Source organism: Pinus tabuliformis, chromosome 2_1 (assembly GCF_031772625.1).
Source record: "Pinus tabuliformis cultivar Carrire ecotype Pingquan chromosome 2_1, CPIR1, whole genome shotgun sequence".
NCBI classification, from domain to species: Eukaryota; Viridiplantae; Streptophyta; class Pinopsida; order Pinales; family Pinaceae; genus Pinus; species Pinus tabuliformis.
Window position 1 is genome coordinate 153,850,135 of NC_142299.1, and position 20,482 is coordinate 153,870,616.

The following is a 20,482-nucleotide window of genomic DNA, read 5'->3' on the forward strand; positions in this document are numbered from 1 at the left end:
TGTAGCAACTCACACATGTGAAGGAATCTATTTCTCTATGATTCACAATTTCTGGGGCAACTGTTCCAGGGGCCAATTTTTTTTAGGTTACTAGGGCAACTACTACAGGGCCGAAATTCTGGAAGTGCAGGATCAAGAGCTAAGTGCAGGATCAGTGTGGGTAACTTGACTTGGAGCAGAAGGCTAGGTTTTACCATAGGTCTAGGTGTGTCTCTCATTGAACAAGAAGAATTTCTCTATTGAAAAAGTTGTGTTTTCCCCTATAGTGGGTTTTCCGAGGGTAAATCTTGTCTCTCTTTTGTGCACTGTGATCTCTACTATTCTATTGTTTTTTATTGTTGAGTTTTTGAAGTATAATTTTGAATGATATATTGGAACAAATTAAAAGAAGATCTACATCAAAAGTAGTTATATGAATTTGAGAAATATTGTGCTAACCCTAATTTCACTAGAAAATAAACAAGGAGATCTGATCAGCCGTAGTCTCAAGGAGTCTAGCCGAAGTTGCCGAGTTTGTTTTGGTGTCTCTCTTGTGACTGGACTAGGCCAAGTTGAGGAAGAGGGTTGGAGGACGAGTTCTGGACAGTTCTATGCATAGTGCTGTGGGTTAATTCTCTCAACAATAGGTCGCAGGGTTCTGTGCAGGAGGCTAGCTCTTGTAGCTCTGTTTTGGGAGGGTCTCAAGGCTAAAAGGGAGTTGGAGCAGGCGCTGAGTGAGCTCAAAGGGAAACACAAGAGCAGAGGTTTGTTAGGAGAGGAGTGAAGGTTTTTTTGGGCAGTTCAAGGCCGAGTTTGTTGTTTTGTAGTGCCAATGCGAACCCTAACCTGAGGCCTGAAAATTGCACTCTTGAGTGCATGCACAGGACCGAAGATTTGGGACAAAAGTTAATGTCTCAGTTATGGTAAATTTCCTTCTAAGTTGGTGTTGTTTGCTATGTTGATTGTCCAAGTTTTGGACAATTTTGTGGGTAGTAGTTGCCCTATTCAGCCCTAAGTTCTGTCCTTGTGAAGGAACACAAGATTGATAGGAGAGGCAAAATTATTTGAGCCCTAAGTACGACTTCTTGTGAAGGATTATAAGTTGTTAGTGGGCAGGTGTTGGAGAGCTCTCTAAGTTGGCAGAATGGCATGTCAAGGACTATGAGCTGATCATTGCTTAGAGGGAACATCGAACTTCATCTCTTGGAAGGTGAGGATCATGATAATGCTGGAAGATAATGGGGTGGGAGAGTTCATCAAGCAAGCAATAATGCCACCTCAAGATCCCTAGCAATTGGCCCAACATAATAAGAATGATATCAAGGCAAGAAGGATTATTCTGGAAGGGGTCAAAGATCATATAGGTCTCATATCCATGAGAAGAAGATAGTATTTGAGATATTTGATGCCATCTTATAGTTATATTAGAGTATTGGTGATACCAGGAAGCTTGATCTTAAGGAGACACTGAGGAGTATCCGAATAAACAAGATGAGCCCATTGTCACATATTTGTCAAGGTTCATTCAGGTTCGAGATGAAGTAGGTGTTGTGTGTGAAGTTGTATTTGATCATGACCTTGTGAGTCTTGCCTTACTTGGATTTCACAAGTCTTGGAAAGGGTTCCAGGATGCTGTTAGTGGGAGAGAGAAATTTCCCCATTGGGAAGGTTTTGGACTAACTTCATATAGGAAGAGATCTGAAGAGGAACCATAGAAGGGAGATCAGTGAGGATTGAGGCGAGGAGAATTTTGCTCTTGTAGGAGGTATGTTAATTTGGCAACTCGGTGACAAATTCCAATCATGGGACTAGATTCTTCTTTCCAAGAAAACCAATTTTGACCTTTGAAGCACTTGATTTGGGCATGGGAAAGTGTATTTTTGAAATGAAGCCCACAATGTCAAAATTGTCAAGGTTGGCTTAATGAAAAATTAACCCTTCAAACTCATATAAATACAATGACCTCAAGCTCATTTCGACATCATAACACACACTTCCCTCTCTCTTCTTGGATAGATATGAAGTTTCTAGCTAAGGTACAGAATATGCCGAAGGTACAGAGTCGGGCGCTGAATCGAAGATACAGAATTGGGTGCAGAACAGGCCGAAGGTGCGGAATTGTGGTACAAAACTGGGTGTAGAATAGTGCGAAGGTATAGAACTTGGTACAAAACAGGTTGAAGGTGTAGAATTGTTGGTACTTTGACTTTGACCAGATTTGACTATTGGTTGATATTTTGGATTTTCGCTGGTTGTTTTCGTGGATAAGTCAAACTTTGACTTGAATTATTATTTGTGGATTTGGGGTCATTGTACTCTCTGCTAAACATTTTATGACAATCTAATAGAAGAAGAATTTCAAAGGGCTTTCCCCCTTGTGGGGTTTTTCCCTGGTCTTTGACCAAATCGGTGTCTCTTGTTGATGTGTTGATTGTCTCCTATTGTCATTACATTTATTATTAAATCTTCAATGACTATTGATTATTGGAAGAATTTAATTATTGTTGAAAAGATTGCTAATTGAAAGATTGAATTGGGCTAAAGTAATTGATACAACATGGAGCAGTGTAAAAATTAACAAGGTAGAATTGCTTCCTCCTCGGCAATGACGCCAAAAATGTTGCCACACAATCTAGAAAGGGTCCTAGGAGGGGTACTTAAGGGACAACTACTAGACCAAATGACACCACTGGGATAAAGACCCGCTATCACCTCAGTCAGTGCACCCTGCTCTTTACGGACTTTCACTTATGGGAGGAGTCATGGTATGAAGGAAATAACTAGAATGATGAGGTCAATGATTAGACATGGCGTGATTTCCAAAGGCTCAGTCAAAGGAGAGGCTCAAATGATGGCTTGCTTGCTCCAAAAGCAAGAGAAGGGCTCTCTGAGAAAGGCTTAGGGGTAGGAGGCCTAAACTTAGTTGAAGGGGATACTCAATTGAGGAGATATGCTTAGATCAAGGCTTCCTAAAGAAAGAAAAGGACCTCTCTTAGGGTTTTGTGAGGTAGCGATCATATAATGACTAGGACCCAAGAGAGACCTAGGGGTACCGAAATTAGGCTTAGTGTTTGAAAGATCAATGAGGGATAAGATGCGCTAAGTCAAGCAAAGGTAAGCTAGGCCAATGGATGGTCAACTTCCAATGAGTTTTCTAGTATGGTTGACCCGTGGGAAGCCACTAACCAAAAAAACCTAGGGCTAGAAATGATGTTGGAGCTAGGGCTTAGGGTTTCTCCAAATCTAGCCACGAGAATTCATTCAAACTTGGAATACACCTAGAGGAGAGCCCATTGTAGTAGTAGACCAACTCGCTCATCAAACGGACCAACCTAATGTATTTCACACTAATCCCTAGGAGACTACTAGGTTTAGGGAAGAAAAAGGGGAAAAAGGTTAAAGAAAGGTTAAGGTTGATCACCAAGGATTCCAGACCCAATGCCTTACAATTGGGAAGAATGGAGTCAAGAGTTATTTTGATCTCAAAATTTCACTTTATTAAGGAGACCTAAGCAACTTCATTAACCCTAATGAGGCAACAACATAACTACTATAGGTATTTATACTTTGTTATTAAGGATTGGTGGGATTTCAAGGCAATGCAATGTGCGATTAGACCTCTAGGAACATTCATCCACTTGATCATAACATGTAATGCATACAATACTTCAAATCCTAGCGTTTCCAAGAATTCACATTTCAATTAGGGCATAATAAGACTTGACAAGGCATTCCATACATTAACCATGTAACATAGTAAAGAAAATAACATGAAAATAACACTTACAAGAGAAAGCGAATATATCCATCCATCCAGACATCAAAGAGAAGCTCCAAAATAAGATAGCAAGATTTCCAAATATCAAAATGCATCCAGAACAACCAATCCGTCCTTCAATTGCAGGTCTGAATTCTTTTCTAAAGAGGAATCCAAATCCAAGTGATGATGATTAACACAAATGAGGTCTCTTCAATTTATATGAGCCTCAAGGGGTTCGATTTAGTCTAATTAGCCTAATAAGCCCCTAAAAACAACTTTAATGTGGAAATAACAATCTAATTGGTGACAAGCCCACCAAATAGCTCAAAGAGTACAATGTAAGCCTTCTTAATGAGGCCGAAATGATAGAATCATGGTGCAAAGGGCCGTTGGAAGGCCAATATATGTCCCTCATGTTCCAAAATGATGAAGAGGGCACTCAGAATCATGACCAAGGGGTTGGCCCCTTGGTTTCCAAGCAACACATCTGTGGTGCTCCCAAGTGGCTGCGGGCACAGTGAATGGTCTCATGGGTCTCCAACTAGATCAAACATGTCGATACTCCATCTGTGAAGGCTAAAATGATGATACAAGCCCTCTCATGTCTCTCTAGGTGAGACAAAACCCCATCTGGGCCCTGGTTCAAATGTCAAGTGCCTAGTGCAAGTATGTGGCTGGCTGGGCAATGTGGTCCAAGTACATCATCATCTCTGCATGAGTGGGCATGAACAAGACAAATACGGTGCTGAAGAATCCCATTGTGGCAATCAATGCTCTGCTGTGGAGGAAGCCCATGGCTCTCAACACTCACCCTACAAGTGCCATCATGACCCTCTAGAGGTCTTGGATCTTGTATAGGGAGGCCAAACCCAAGGCAAAGACCCACCTACAATCCTGTATAAGATACAATGCGTCTCTTCACCTTCCAGTACAATGATTCATTAGTGCAATTGAGTAAATGAGCTTACAAATTAGGGGCCCAAGTGGACACTTCATAGTGGCATGCCCTTCCAAATGGGATTTAGAATGTACAAATGTCCCCAGGCACAAGGAGGAGGTTAATAAAGGACCCTATTAGGTGACTTCAACCTCTAAGGGAGTGACAAGTCCATGGTATGTCCATCAAATGGCAGGTGTCATGTGAAATGATAATGGAACAGAGTGGGGAAGCAGGGAAGGCTCCAAGCCACATGCCATATGGTACAAGGGTAGCTATAGTGAAGGATGCCCACCCATGGCTGTATAGATGTAGGAGAGAGCAATCGTGGTACATGTGTTACCCCGACCTTTGTTTTTCCACCCTTCTTCATATGCCTTTTGCCTTTTATTGATTTTTCTTTCTTTTAACTGCTCGGGGATCCAAGGAATGAGAGCATGACGTGTATGATATAGCAGTGATTACCCCCTTAAGGTTGGACAATTTATCGTCTACCAAGGGTTGGGACAATCATGGGTTCCTCAATGATGCAGGGGACTCACATATGGGCCTTAGGAACTAGGGCGATGGCCATAACGATAAGGGGTAGAGCTCATCTTTGGTTTTTGCCCACATGCTAAATTTTTATGTCTCGACCATCTTTTGCATTTTATGGTATATTTCTTGTTATAAGTGGCCAAATTACGCTTTTAATCTTTCTTTTTTGCTGCATCAACCTCTGTGGCTTCGTTCTAGGCCCAACAATGGGAAAAGAGTGAAAAGGGACTATAATGAGCAGAGGGGAGTGATGTATATGGTGTGGGGAAGCAGGACTATGCACCAAAATCAGGGTTTCCCATGTAGTGCCACTCCAAAAGCTAGTAGCCAATAAAGGGGATCCCACGAGACTTAGATACAAGACTAACCACCAAGTTGGACAAGGGTACAAGAGTATAGACTAAGTCCATTCTTTCCGCTGGATCCCCCCACTAATCCATATCCAAATGTGTCCATGATGAGTAAGCAAAAATACCCAATTACATAATGAAAAACCATACCTTTGGGGTTGGAAGGCCCACCTTCAAACATACGATCATAAGAGATGGGCAAGAGCACATAATGGCTGGCTCAAGTGGCAGAGAATGCTGGCACATCGAGCTATCCGGTGGCTGCAAGGGACTGCTGGCTGCTGGCCAAGGACAAATCTAGGAGAAAAAAGTCTCCTATGGGTGTCAGCCACTGGTGTTGGGCAACAAGCCATACAACTAACTATGAAATGTTGAATGTAAGATCTTATGCCGAACTCACGGGTGCCACCGGAGAGGTTGCCCATTCCTTAGTCATCCTAATCATGGGTGATTTCCTGTAGGTTTTCTAATGATAAATCTTTGCTGGTAGTTGATTTTGCATATGCTTATAGCTACCTTATTGTATTCAGTCTTTGGTTTCAGTATATAAACTGTCTTTTGGATGCAGGTTTTTATGAGATGTCTAGACTTTAAAGGGCACTGTGTGCCATAAGTAGTCTTTTTTGGTCTTCTATTCTAGAAGTAAAGCGGATCTTTCTTTATCTGTTTTTTGATATTTTAATAAGTTTTACATTAACGGGACATCCAAGTAAATAAAGGTTGAAGATTCTCTTCAAATTGGAGCTAAAGCTGACATGCTAGCTCTAGTCGTCTGTGTATGGAGGCGTAACCTGTGTTGCCATGCTTCAGCTCCATGATGTATAATTCTTGCTGTACTTTTTACTGTTTAGTGATGAAATTATGAAGATTCCCAAAAAAGGTAAACAGAAGGGGAGATGCTACGAGTGGCATCCTATCATCTGTAATTTGAGTTTGAATCATGTACAGTGGGAGGCAATAGTTATGAACCTGTTACAAAATTTTTGGATCAAGTAGTGTTTTCTATTGTCCACATCCAATGGTGATTAATTCATGAGACAAGATTAGGCTAGTTTTTATGTACAAGCATAGATCCTTCTTAACTCCAGATCTATTAAGCACTGAGAGTGACCAAAAGGAAACTGAGATGTGAATTTATCCATGCTTAAAATATCCTAAGATAATATGAGTCTTCGCTGGTGCAGATATATTTTTTAACTAACGCTTGGTATTCGTTTCTATATTTTTCTTATTTCACATTATGGATTTTAATTTCTTTTTTTTTAATATTTTGGTGTCCAAGCATGATGTTACACATATGATCCATGCTGGGTTATTTTTAAAAAATATTTTATTGTGCCAACTTATGCCACACACAACATGAACATTAGGCACTGACATTACACATCTCCATTATATTGTGCTGTAGAATGCACCTTTCCTCTTTTGGTGCAATTATGTTTTTCCTTGGTTACTTTTACGAGTCCATATTTTAATTATTGTTAAAGGTGTATGACAAATTAATGTTGCATGAGACATGTCATGTTAGACAGGTGATGCATTCATCTTATGAGTGATATAAGAAGTGTTCCAACCATTCTAAGCCTTAAGGTGCATGAGACTGCATATGTTCACACATGCCTTCATTCATAATCAGCCTGGATGTTCAACATGGAAACCTGGGGGCACCTATAGGGAGATGCCTTCTGGAAAAACTCAAGGGTGTTACTATAGTCACTCAAATCTATTTTCACATTATAAGTTATTATTATTTTTCTGTTATCCTGTGTGTTCTCTTTTATTTTTCCTTATTTTAATGCTAGTTCTGTTCTGCTTATCGTGCATACGTTCTACTCGCTGGTGATGATTTGATGTTAAGAACATTTTATGCTTTTTGATTATATACGCTGCCTCTAGTCATTGAAAGACTGTCGTGTGTCGTGCAGTATGCCAGCTTTAGGTGGTGTATTAACTAATGAAACCGAGAACCACTTTTGATTGAGTTTTCGTAATATTCCATGTTGAGTGGTACATTTATGTCCTTTTTGAGGGGCTCAAGGAATTTGGGTTTAAAATTATTCCCCAGGGTTATTTCTTTACTCCTGTCAATGTGTCTTTTACATGGTCTCTCCTTTTGGCATTTTTTTTATTAATTTAATTATTCTGATTTCTTGCAGGCTGAACGACAAGGCAAGGTCTTTGATGCTCCAGTCACAAGATATTCTGTTAAAATTCTTCCGGTGAGTTAAGTAATTTTGGCATTCATAAGATGAGCTAGTTTTAGATTGTTAAATTCCCCAATTCACCAACACAAGGACTAAACACATTGTCTCCTGAAAACATCTTTTTGGCAATACTAGCAAAAATATCGGCAAAATAGCGGAAAATATCAGAAAACATAAAAAATCATTTTTTTTCAAATTTTTAAACATATAAAGCAATAATGGTATTTAGCTGAGATTTTCAAAATATGGCAATATTTAGCCGAGATTTTCAAAATATTGCGATATTTTCAAATTTGAAAATATCGCGATACTTACCTGCCGAAATATCGTTTGCCTGAAAATCGTGCGATATTCACTATATTTCGTGAAATATTTTATGAAACGTTATTGCATGTTTCAGAAAATGGCATAGTTTAATGTCTCTTGATGTGGCCATTCAGTCAATAAAGGCATTTGAAAAAACAGCATGCTGAATTTTCTTAATTCAAATAAATCAAGGTTGTGTTCAAATACCCTTTGAAAATAGAAGTTATTTTGCTTTAGGTTTAGTATTAAGTTATTTATTAGTAGACATTGATTCCTTTATCTTATCAAGACATCCAGCTTACTTCAGAGGTAATAATTAGAACATCTGAATATTAGTTTTGCATCCAATCATTCTTAGGAATATTTCAAAGCCAGAATCGGTGACAAAATCAATGGGATTGGAATAATGGAAACTAGAACCATGCATATAGGAAGCTACTCTTCTAAAAGTTTCTTTTGTTAATGTGGCTTGCAGTTCAATTATGATCTAAGTCCCTATGGATTTCGGGAATTTTTCAAACGCCATGGCATGTCAACAATATCTCAGAAGCCAGTGCAAGAAGATGTACGATAGTGCACATTATAAAAGCTTTTTACAAAAAATATTCAGTCATGCCATAACTAACTTCTAATTCAATCTGTTGTACTTTCAAAGAGGTTAAAATATGAAGACTCTGGCTACATCCAATTTGCTAACTTTGTATTGTGTATATTCTAGTAATTTTTTACTGTTCAATCTCATCAGGAAAAAATGTCCTAAATAGCTTGTTTAAGGAAAACTGTTACTCTCTTATTTGAAAACTGTTTATGAGTTTTTATTGGAAGTACTGTTATTTTGAATTGTGACCTATATTGTAATTCATTTACAAGTCAAATGCACTTTATTTCTTCCAATTTACTTGACTGCATCAAAACAATCTTAACCATCTAGCTATCTTATTTTTTGGATGGAAAGTTGATTGTAAAGATCTTAATTCATGTAAATGTGTGGAGTAGTTTTTTCATTTTTGTTTTAGTAGTCTTGGTTGTTAGTATACCGATGAAGTCGTCCTTAATAGATGAAGAATATCCATCTTGTATATTTCAATTAATGGATATTTAATTCCCTAAGGAAAGAAATTTCACATACAAGACACTGGTCCACAAGTCATTTTAACAAGACCAGCTAACAATCTAATTTTAGATATTGGCCAGATGATTAGTCTGACAGACAACGAATATGAGACAAGTAGGCTGGCTTGGGATTATACTTTGAGGGGGTCAATTTTTCCCTAACAAGCAATATTTATAATTATAATTGTACCTATCAAGAGCTGCATTTACACATTTTTCTCTATGTGTTAGCTTCCCTTTGCCCCTGGTGACTTTGTTAATTCGAAATGTTGCTATTTTGATATATTTTTGGCATTAGAAAGAAAATTTGGATATCATTGTAATGAAGTGCTGCTAAATCTTTTCTTGTATGAACATTTTTGAAAAGGTACCACTTTGCCTTTGCACTTTTAATGAAGTAAAATATTTTTTCGATGTCTTAGATATCCATTATTTTGCATGTTGCATGGCATGAGGCTTAATTCTTGGTCTTAGAATGTTGCTATCGTCGTCCATATTTGCTACTCTTTTACAAAGGAACTTAGTCTTCTCTTTTATGTTTTTGGGGGCAAGCCCCCTTTCCCCTTTGTACCATACTTGATAGGGCATAATGCAATTATTGTGATTAGGATGGCATTGTAATAAATGGCCCGTAATGAGGATATTGTGATTTCTGATTTAAGCACTCGCGTTATTGTGGATCCTCTTGTAGCATTAATTCTCAAGTATTTTGAAACCTTGAGTATTTATCTTATTTATATTTTCTTGATGTGTAGATCCTTTGTAATATTCATTACCACCTACATTAGCAGCCTTGGTAAGATCAGGGTCAAGATTCTAGGGGTAAGCACATAAGAGATATTCCCACTATCACCTCAATATAGGCTCTTTTCACTTTAGGCCAACTCCTAGAAAGCCACATGGGGTATCCCAATTGTTAGTGCTCAAACTAGCAGGGTTGACAAGATTCAATCAAGACTGCTATGCGGTAAGGACTATTAGGAATATGCCCAGTGTCACCTTAGCATATTTCTCTCGTTTTTAGGCCAACTCCCACTAAATGCCATGAGTGATATCCCTACACACAACAATTTAACCAAATGATAGTCCAACGCCTAAATGAAGTGTAGGGAAAAGGTAGGAGTTAGTTAAATAACCAAATTCCAGGTTGATTAATGATGTAATAGCAAACTTATATTGTAGACCAACAAAGAAAAATACTTAATATTGTTAGTTTTTGCAGCATCGGATGTGTTCTAGCCTTGAAATTTTGTGGAGAGGCTAGAATACAAGAGATCTCCAAAACCCCAAAAATCGTTTCTGGAAATTCCACCTAGAAGTGTCTCAGATTATTAACCGATTTTTAAATATTTCCTAAGTCTAAACATAAGGAATATGGTTAATTAATCACTATTAATTGAGATAAGGTGAGAATCATCTAGAAACTCACACAGATTGATCCAGAGATGATCCTATCCATTGATTAAGTTTTAATCTTGGCTATTGGTGCTCCAATAGTGGATTATAAGAAGAAGTTGATGTGGTGATGGAGATATCATCCAGTGCAGATACTCAGTTGCCTAGGTAGTTCGATTTTCTCAGTAGCAACAACTCAACAGAGAAGATAGAGCTAGAGGATGAGTAGCAGGTGGAAGAGGAGAGCAGTAGCATTCGGGAGGAAGATTTCTAGTTCCCAGAAGAGGCAAAGGTAGGAAGGCCGAAATCTCCAGAGGGCCAGTGTAAGCTCTGCGCAGAGGGTGACGTAGGGAGCTGAATGCAGAGGTTGGGGAAGAGATTTCAGAGGCAAAAAATTGTTGCGGGTGAGAGAAAATTCTCACGATATTTTTGTCAGTATTTTCCTCAGATTAGATAGCTAGCTAGGCATCTAAATTATTGTACTCATAATTGTCGTTGAAGGTTAATAACAAAACCCTCATCTGCTACATTGGTTTTCCCAAGTTGGGTTTTTTTGGGGACAATTGTCCACAATAATTGTGTTGAAATTATTTTGTGTGTGCTTGAATTTCTCAGTTTCCAGTATTTTATTTTCCGCAATATTTTTATGGTGAAAATTGCAGTTTTGATTTTATTCATTATTTGCCGTAGCAAATAAACTGCATAATTAAATTGAGTTAGAAGCATAATTTCCATTAACTGTAGTAGATGAAATTTCACTTGGTATCAGAGCTTCATTGATCAACCAGAGAGCTCAGAAGAGAAAAGAAGGAATTTCGCTGCTCAATGTGGGCAACAGGTCGAAATTCTCAAGTAGTGCAGTCTTTTTGTTAGAGGGACGAATTACTTGAGGAAAACCCATTTTTCTGTGAGGAGTAGAAAAATACGATTTTTCTAGAACAAGTGATTCTAGAGGCAGGAGCAGCGCATATTTTTCTTATCAAGAAGATCTCTAGTTGGACATAGTGGTTTTGTAGCAGTTCGTTAGAGCAAAGCCAACGTCAGGGTGGAAAAGAGGAACAACACACTAAAATTCTTCAAGTATAGACATGGACAAAAGTAACATTCATGAGACTTTAGAGTTGTTTTCCAGATTGGAGGACAAATTTGCTTGCTTATCAGGATCAACTTCACAGGGAGTCTAGTATATAGATAGTGAAGCCTAAGCTCACTTGACAGGGGTTAGAGAATATTTCTCTAGATATAAAGGAGTAGATGGGCTTCCAGATTACTATGGAAAACTAAACGAAATGTACTCCAATAGGGAGAGGTACCGTAGATTTTTAGAGGGAGTCAGGGGCAAGCACCAACGCTACAAATGTATTACATGTGTCAGGATTGCATATGAACCTGATTTCAGTATCCTAGTTATAAGATAAGGGATATGATATTCACTTCATAGGGAAGAAAGTATATGTCAAACACCTGAGTTGGAAAAAGGTAAGACAGATTGGAGTTTGAAGTAACAGATTGTACCAATTACAAATCGATTCTCCAATGGCACTAATATGCAGTGACAGTAGCAGTGGGTAGGAGCTGAATGAGTTATGGCATAGGAGAATGGGACATCTACACCATGGAGCACTCAGGATACTCAGAGAAACCGTAATAGGGGTTCTAGAACTTGGCAGAAAACATGATGATGTGTGCAGAGGATGCGTACTTGGGAAGTATGCTAAGGCAACATTTATAAGAAGTAATATCAGAGTTGATGGTGTGTTAGAACTCATACATTCAGATATTTGCGGCCCGATGTCCACTAGAGCTCTCAGCGGTGTCAAATATCTCGTCACCTTTGTTGATGACCATTCCAAGAAAACCTGGATCTACTTCTTGAAGACCAAGGATGAGGTCTTCGATCGTTTCAGATAGTTTAAAGCTCTCGCAGAGAATGTGATAGGGAAGAAGATCAAGGTGCTTCGCTCAAATAATGGCGGAGAACACATTGATAAAGACTTAACAAATTTCTGTGCAAAGGAAGGCATCAAGATCCACAACAAAATGGTGTAACAAAGCGAAAAATAGAACCATTGTTGGAGCTGCAAAGGCCATGTTATATGACCAAGATCTACCCATATTTCTATGGGCAGAAGCATGTAACACAACAATATACATTCAAAACAAGGCCCCTCATAGAGCATTGGGGAAGTGTTGACAAGGTTAGTCCTCTCTGCGGACAAAGATGATCCCTCTAGCCCAATGAGTGGGTCTAGCAACTGAAGTAACAATCAACTAGACATCTTCCTAGATTATAATTGAAAAGTAGAACGAGAGAGATGACCTACCTTGTTCTAATGCTATTCCGATTTCCTTTGTTGAAGGCCTCGAACCGCTTTTGTCACAGAGTTGTTCCTACTTCTCTAAGTGTTTGTGTCCTTGCGTAAGTGATCAAAAGACAACAAAACATGCCAAAAACAATAACAAATCCAATAACAACCTACTTTACTGATCAAGGAATGTCAAGCTAAATAAACACATGAACATGTATATTTTGGGAAGATGAACCAATAATTGTATATTATTATGAAATAAAGGGAAGCTTACAACCAAATCCTTGATGTTGAAAAGCTCTCGAGTGGTAATCCAAGTCCAAGCCAAGAAACTCTCCAAGCACTCCTCCAAGTCTAATGAATAACCTCTAGGCACACACTTAGCATAAGGGTGCAAATAGACATAGACAAACCCAGCCTCTAACCTGACCAACCCTTTGGGAATGGGAGAGGATGAATATATACGCTGGAAAAGGGAGTTAGGATCTCTCCAAAGATAGGATTAGGCCCTTATCTCAAGGAGTTAGCTCATAGGGATAAGACCAAGAGGCCAAGTTGGGAGAATTCGACGTCATCTACGCCGAACAAACATCAGCTTGCCACTTTGGAAGCTTCTAGATCACGAAGCTTCTCATCCTCGTTGGGAAAATTGCCTTTTTGGGATCATCACGGGTATATGAATAAACAGAGCGATGCCATCATGGGTCGGTCATAGTGCAACATGCGACCATCGCGATTTTAAGTCTCATAACAACGATGATCCTTAAATTAGGATTTTAGAGCTATTTCCTTGAGGGGAAGCTCAAGGCATTTTCCAATCAATGTATTAGGAAGGTTCTAAACTGCATATATGAATGAGTACACTGCATTATGGTCATGTTTCAGGCACTTCAGAGTATGTCACAAGGAAGTGCAGGAGGTGTGACAAAATACTGTGTAACAGATGTCTTCTAAAGCATGAAGGCAAAATGAGAGTGATGGCTGAGATGCTTTATGAACTTAGCAAGGAAGAGAACACACACTGTCAGGTTACCTACAAATCAAGGACGCATATACATATACATATCTGAGAGCATGACATGACTCTACGGAATGAGCGCAACCATCCGGATAATAAGGACTATATGAAAGGATCCATGGCATGGGTGCAACCATCCAAATAAGAAGGATCATATGTAAATCTAAGATCCAAGGTATGGACGTAGCCATCCGATATAGAAGGATCATCATAAATGTAAAGTCCCACGGTATGGTCACAACCATCCGTATAGTAGAAACATGTGTACAATCATGAATAACATATAACTCCACGCAGCCTGAGTCATATCAGACAAGACTCGGGGTCTTGCGCTCCATCTCGACCCGATCAAAGTATGAATTCTAACATGTGAATGAACGTGTTGAAGTCAAATATGCTAGAAAACCACCTGATTACCGGCCAATGATGTGGTCCGTTAACAAGTACGAGAGAAACCACCAATAATGACAATGGATCTCAAGGTACAACAATACAATCCGTGAATGTGATAATGAAGTTGAAGTCAAACACTCATGGAATCATTCGATCAAAGGCCAATGACGAAAACCTGTCGTCGAATGCGAAGAATTTTCCATTAAGGCATGCAAACTCTAAGGTACTGAAAGGGAGTTTCTAAGTCATCTTCCTGGATAATTAGTTGAAGTCGATAGGAAGCGACTCATCGGAGGAAGGTCATAATGATTCCCCCATCATTGACATGAAACGAGGAACAAAGTGGGATAAGTTTCAAGATTGTAACAATGACTCAAATAGTGTATAGGTAAATAACTACAGATTGGACTTCTCTTGAACATTGGCGACACGACTCCAGAGTGTGGCAACATTTGACTCGACATAGGACTAAAGGTCATGATGACAAAATGGAATAATCAAATGAGAGGCAAAATTGATCACCCAAACCTGGCAGGACAAGTGACTTAGTGAGGATATCTCAAACTCAACACGAGAGCAGAAGAGCCATGTTCAAGAGCAACATGCTGTCTATACAAAGGATGTATCATCTTAATTTTCCCCGCTATTTTTAGCGAGTACCTCTTTATTTTTACACAAGCTTGAAGAGGATACCATATTCTTGTCATATAAGTTCATGCTTTGGATGAATCCATCATAGTAAGTTTTACGAGTCATAGGAAGGAGAAACGCATGCTCGTCATGGTGAAAAGTCTTTTGTTGTTTAATTTTTACGAGTTCGACGGAAGAGTAACTCAGTGTCTTTTTCATATTTAGAGAGTTTGAAAAAGAAACGAAAAATCAAACTCCATCATGTCCCTTTTCGTAATTTCTCTCTCGAACCCGAAAATGTAGAAAACAATATTCGAGAGAACCTCTTGACCATGTCGACCAAGGTGTACCTTTTTCATAAATAGTCAATCTCAGCCCGAAAAATGGGTAAAGGTATATTGAGGTGATGTCAATTCATTTAATTTTAACGAGTTCCAAATGACAAGTACTAAACAATTTTTTCATTTTTCGAGAGTCATAAAAGAGCTTAAAGATGACACCACCTGGAGGAACGAGTGCTATAAAAGGATGGCAACTGGTTCCGGTCATGATGGAATTACTCAAAACATTTAAAGGTCAAGAGGCTGGCTAATAAGACCACTTCATCATAGATGTTCCTTAGGCAAGGGTAAAACAACCAACTGAAAGCATATGATCGACCAAAGAGATGGGTGACGTGGAATGAAAAAACCAAGGCTCATCTGGCAAAAATCAGCGGATAAAAATGGCAATCATGAGATGTAAAATGGAAATGGTTTCATTTTTACACAAGCTTGAAACAATAACAAACTATGCTTGGATTTGGTTTCATTTTTACACAAGCTTGAAACAGAGACAAATTGTGCTTGGATTTGGTTTCATTTTTACACAAGCTTGAAACAAAGATAAACTATGCTTGGGTTTGGTTTCATTTTTACACAAGCTTGAAACAAAGATAAACTATGCTTGAGATAAGTTTGCATGCCCCCAGCATAATGATCAATTTGAGGTACATGCCCCCCAAGCTTCTTTTCATTCACCTAAGTGGATGGAATGAAGATTCACTTACAAGATCAAGTGAAAGACTCGATTGAGATTTTACGAGATCTGATTAAATACTTGAATTGGAAGGGGATTTGTTTCATTTTTTAATGTGCGTAACACAAGAAAAGAACCATGCTCATGACACCTTGTTTCATTTTTTAACGAGCTTGACACAAGTAAAAGAACTCTGCTCGTGGAGACCTATTTCATTTTTTAACGAGGTTGACATAGTAAAAGAACTATCCTGATGATCATTGTTTCGTTTTTTAAGGAGCTTGACACACGACAAGGAACTTTGCTCCATTCCCTTGTTTCATTTTTTAAGGAGCTTGACACAAGACAAAGAACTTTGCTCCGTGGTCCTTGTCACAGGCCAAAAGAGACCATGGCTTCCAAGAGGTTCTCATCAGATGGGAGAACAACACTCTGGAAGGTATACATGTCTAGGGATCCGAATGAAAAATCGGGCTCCATTGCCCCAGTACATGGTGTACTACATCACCTACTAGATCATTAGTAGATGTGGGCATGGAACAGGTGGCCACATAATTAACCTGTGGCAGGGGTGATATCGCTTGCATATGAGAACCATTTAGGGATGATGGTTGAGTGGGAGTTGATTCAGGACCAATGAATGTAAGTTGATCAATGAGCACAATGCTTCCTTCGTGCTGGAAACACATAACTCAAAAGAGAGAAGAAGCAAGAGCTCCCATGACATAAACATAGTCACGACCAAGGAGTAGATTAAAATCCAATGAGCCTTGGACAACCATCATGTCGCTATAGACAGTCTTTCTTCCCAAAGAAATAAGCAACTTAGGAATGATCCTTAATAGTTGACTGGTTCCTCTATTAAAATCTAATAGATTCTGGGTGACGGGGATAAGTTGAGGAATACCTAAAACCTGCCAAGTAGTTTAGCACAAAATACTAACAGATGCGCCCTTGTCTATGACTGTGCTAGTTGCGGCCATATGGTAAGCTTGTACTGTAATCTGAAAATGCACATAAGACGGAAGGCAATATCTTGCGAGTCGACTCCAATCAAAAGAAGTGACTAAACTACTTAGAGGGGGCTTCGTAGCAATGTGAGAGATGCCGTCTTGCTCCATGGGAACTACTCTCATGCACCTCAGGAACGGGAGGATTTCCCTCCATTTCATTTGAAACTGAAGAAACCAGAAGAACCTGAGCAGTATGAGGTTCACTCTCTACTGGAAAGGTACAATTAACTGAAGGCAGAGCCAAGTCTATTGGTTTCACAACCAATGGTTGGTCAAGAACGAACTCATGAGACTCACTTTCAGAGAGAGTGGGGTTGACCAAAGATGACTTTTGATCAATCACTGGATCAATTGGCGGAGGATCGGGGGAAAGCTTTCGATACCCAGTCGGAAGACGAGGTTTAGAAGCTGTAAGGTTTTCCAACTCTTTGGAAGCTTCATCCATAAGAGGACAAAGGTGAATGGGATGATTACCTTCACACAACTTACAGGGAAATTTGACTTTTCCCTTTTTCCCATAAGTTTTACTGTTACTAGTTGAGGGTTTGTCACCAGCATGATTGCCAGAGGCTGATGACAAAGGTCGATGTGAACATGTGGACCACACTTCTAAGACCTTGGGAATACCAGGACAATTCTGAAGAAGGTGGTCACCCTTACATAACATGCAAGGGAATTTTACTTTCCAAGGCTCGTTGGAAGATTTTTCTTCATTAGTTGCATCCGTAGCAATGGCTGCTTGGTTGCCCCCTTGCTTATTTTGCTTCTTCTTCTTCGGCCTCTTCTTCTTCTTCTTAGCTTCCTGATTACTAGAATCTAGACTTTCACCAGGTGAAGAGGAAGAACGGGGTGAAGAAATAAGTGAATAAGGCAAGGGGTCAACTTTAGGATCAACATGAGGTTGATGTTGTTCAGGTGGAGGAGAACTTGGTTGAAAAGCAGTTTGGACACTCGAAACCACCGAGGTCGAAAATAACCAAATTGGTAGACCAATGGTCAATCCACGGGGGGCAATGTCGCCATCTAGAGAGCACCAGTATTTCCAAAAGAAGGAAAATCATAGGGGATTCCTTGACAGGTAGACTCAGGAAATGTTGCCAATGGTATGAACCTAAGATCTACTAAGGAGTATTCCCACAGGAAGGATGCTTGTCTGCGGTCAATTAATTGATTTTGGAATTTGAAACAAAAACTTTGTGTTTCATGTTTTAAGAGTCGAGAAAAGGACGAAAAGGTGACTTTAGTCGCTTTCGTTGGTTTAACGAGCTTGAAAAGATAAGTGCGCGATGATATTTTCAAATTTAAAGAGTCAGAAAAGATCGAAATGGCCACTCAGGTAACTCTAGGCAAAAGGAGTACCAAGTAATCGTGAACTGCAATATACACGTCAGCAAATAAATTTACCAAGGATTTGATTTACGTGCAGACAATCACCCTGAATGTTGTGTTCAGTGTATCACGTTTTACAGGGTGGCAGACTTGACTTCCTATGGATAAAGGTTTGCAACCTATGGGGGTCTCCCTTTATATACACGACGGTATGGGGAGCATAAGTCCGTGCTTGTCGAGTGCAAGAGCGAACGACAATTGCTAAGTTTTAAAGACGCCAGAACACGTCTCTAGCCTAGACCACTAAGTAGGAACGTTAATGTTTGAAATGCTCCTTAGATTAATTGATAGATTTTAGAGTTGATTTTGAAATTATATTTTGGTTTTAAGGCTCAACATGATGTCACTTGAACATCTAAGATGCAACTATATGAGAAAAATAAAACTTTTGTTTCTATGAAAGCTAGACTAACCAAGAGAAGAAATTTCAATCAATAATGCATCATGCAAAATGCTTTCCACTAACTTTCACTTTCATCTTCCAAACACAATGCCAAAAGTAAAATATATTTTCACTTTTCACTATCCTAAATGCAACTTTTCGAAAGCAAAATGATTTTGACTTTACAAAGATGCACTTATATGAAGTATGCTTTTATTTTGTTTTGAATGATTTGATATACCTAATACAATTTTTATCTTTTAATCATTGAAAAATGTGATCTATTTTTAATGATGAATTTTAAAAAAATAACTTTTCAATGCAATTAATCTAATGCATTTTCACGAAAAGTAAATTTCGAAATAAAGGCTAAAATAAATGCAAAACAATGTTTTCAATGAATTCTACAAAAAACAACACTCAATCAATCAACAAAACAAACATCTCAATGACATCAATAAGCAATAAGCAATGACCAAGGACTAGAAACCCTAGAATTCAATCAGATTTCACTTCGAAATCAATGAGACAAATTTTGCAAATTAATCAAGGAAATCAATCAAAACATTGACAAATCCAAGCATACAGGATAGGAAAAGACCTTAGGAGCCAAGACACACTGGATTCTTAGGAAAAAACCTAAAAAATTCTCACACTCAAGGATCATCACTACTTTATATACCCAAATCCGTGATTATCACAACTTTGCATAGGCAAACTCGTGATGGCATCACTACTTTGTATAGCAAAAGTAGTGATGATTTTAGCGCGACCAAATAATGAAGATTTTTTTTATCATTGCGACTATAAAGGTAAAAACTGTGATGCCATTGCGACTGTTAAGGCTAAACCAGCGATGGGCGAGGAATATGGGAAAAAACTAAAAAGATTTCAAGAAACAATTCAGAATTAGCACTCTCAGGCAGTAATCAATGATGGTATAAACCCACACTGATGCAAACAAGTTGAAAAATCGACAGTTGGTCAAACTAGACAAAAGATCAGGGCAAATGATTAGATGGAAAGGATCATAGGTTCCCAACAGAATCGCCATTTTGTTGACAAGGTTAATCCTCTCCGCGAACAGAGACTATCCCACTAGCCAAATGAGTGGGTCTAGCGACTGAAGTAACAATGAACTAGACATCTTCCTAGATTATAATTGAAAAGTAGAACGAGAGAGATAACCTACCTCTTTCTGATGCTATTATGATTTCCTTTGTTGAAGGCCTCAAACCGCTTGTGTCACAGACTTGTTCCTGCTTATCTCAGCATTTGTGTACTTACACAAGTGATCAAAAGACAACAAAGCATGCCAAAACCAACAACAAATCCAATAACAACCTACTTAACTAATCAAGGTGTTAGTGTCAGTCTTTCCAGCCTTCCTCCAGTGATCAAATATGCTCTACAAAGTGGTCTCAGAGTGTCAAGGTCAAATTTTGTCATTTCAAAGAGTCTTCAAGCAAAATTTGGTCACTAGGCATTAGGTCTAGGGTTTGCTTTCACTCCTTCTAAAGTTGTCCAAATGTCGGTCCATGTCATCATTCAGCTGAGTCTATCATCATTCATAGGGTTGTCCTCATCATGTTAGGTTCCATTGGGTCATTTTACACCTTGTTCATGCTTCAGTTGCGTCTAGGCAAGGTTCATTTCCCTCTCCTAGGGCTTTGGAGGTAAATTCTCTTGGAGGGTCAAATCATCAGAAAAATTTGTATCCTGATGTTCATACACCTTCCCTATCATTAAT

At 38.8% G+C, this 20,482-nt stretch overlaps 1 pseudogene across 1 annotated transcript in view; it reads left to right on the top strand.

Moving 5' to 3' along the window:
- Positions 1 to 8,913, top strand: part of LOC149199200 (uncharacterized) — a 124,623-nt pseudogene extending 115,710 nt beyond the window's left edge. The window contains exons 6-7 of the transcript XR_016253756.1: positions 7,720 to 7,782; positions 8,549 to 8,913. The product of XR_016253756.1 is annotated as an uncharacterized LOC149199200 (transcript). The remainder of the gene's footprint in view (positions 1 to 7,719; positions 7,783 to 8,548) is intronic.
- Positions 8,914 to 20,482: the final 11,569 nt, after the last annotated feature.